The sequence below is a fragment of the Dinoponera quadriceps genome, unplaced genomic scaffold, assembly GCF_001313825.1.
Source record: "Dinoponera quadriceps isolate SergipeBrazil2010 unplaced genomic scaffold, ASM131382v1 scaffold4026, whole genome shotgun sequence".
In the NCBI taxonomy this organism is placed as follows: domain Eukaryota; kingdom Metazoa; phylum Arthropoda; class Insecta; order Hymenoptera; family Formicidae; genus Dinoponera; species Dinoponera quadriceps.
Genome location: NW_014558538.1, coordinates 16,548 through 17,866, shown reverse-complemented (window position 1 = coordinate 17,866; position 1,319 = coordinate 16,548).

Sequence of the window (1,319 nt, the reverse complement as noted above, 5' to 3'; positions counted from 1 at the left end):
CCCCCCACCCCCCTGAACGCCCAGCTGCAAGCGAGGTTGTCCCTTCGGCAGATCTCTCCTCCTCTCGCCGCGGTTCCCCCTCGCTTCCTCGTCGTCGTCCCCGTCGTCTTCGGCGCGCACTTTTCACTCCGCGACGCACCGTTCACCCGTCGTCCCTCACCATGAATTCCGCGGTACACCCCGGGTCCACCTTATCCGCCTCTCCTAGCTTCTCCGCGCTGTTTCCCGTGTGTGACGCACGGTTACGAACGTCGTGTCCCCGGTGCGACGAGTGACAGGGAGCGAGAGAGACGCGGTGCCGCTCGCGCGTGTAGGAGAGAATGAGAAAGGGTGACGACAGAGAGGAGGACAAATGACGCAGGAACGAGAGACAGAGAGACGGCTGGTTCGAGCGTGTCCGGCCACCTCCTCCTCCTGGTGTTCGCGCGCGCCGAGATCGAGAGAGAGGGGCGGAGGGAGAGCGAGAGACACACTCGCCCGGCACGAATTATTTTCGCGACATGGTCACGGCAAGCCAACGAGCCGCGAGAACGCAGAGCGGCGGGTCGCTCTCCTTCTCGGCGCGGACAGCGCGGGTCACCACGCATACGTGCATGCGCGAGTGCACATCGCCGTGCGGCGGACCGACACATACACAAACACGGACGAGTCGCAACTTCACGATACCGCGGCCAGGCGAGCGGGCACGCGCGTACGCAACTGCGTCCGCGAAATGTTCCTTCCTCACTCCAACCTCACACCTAATCCGTGCACCAACTCCGCTTGACTCCGCGCTCGGTCGGTGCCGAGGACTGCCGAGACGATCGCGACTGCGGCCGAAGTTCCACTGAGGCGGCGCTGCCGACGCGCGCGCGCAGCCGGCCGCCCGCTCGACACAGACGCGCCGCGATTGGAGAGATGGATCTCGCGCGACCCGACGCTAGCGACCTCAACTACCGGCGGCGCAATGAGACGAAGAATTTAAACGTTCGAACGTCGTTTTATAATGACGTAATTCGGAAATGATGTCAATCAGCAAATTTTAGATCTATTTTCTGTTGCTGATTTAAGATTGCATTGGAACTTCGTTCTTTTCCCTTTCAAAGCTAAGTTATATGTTTGTTTCATTTTTGCAGCAAGAAATATTAACCAGTTCAGAAACGGAAAATAGATTGGGGGCTCTGAAATACCGATGAAATGATCATCAAATTGACTCGATACAGTAATGCGACAAATTAGAAGCAAAGCAGAATGGCTAATTTATGACTTTAAGATTATGTTTTTATGCCCTAAATCTTTGTCTAAATAATCATTTTTCTCTGTTTTTATTGCACAGCGAT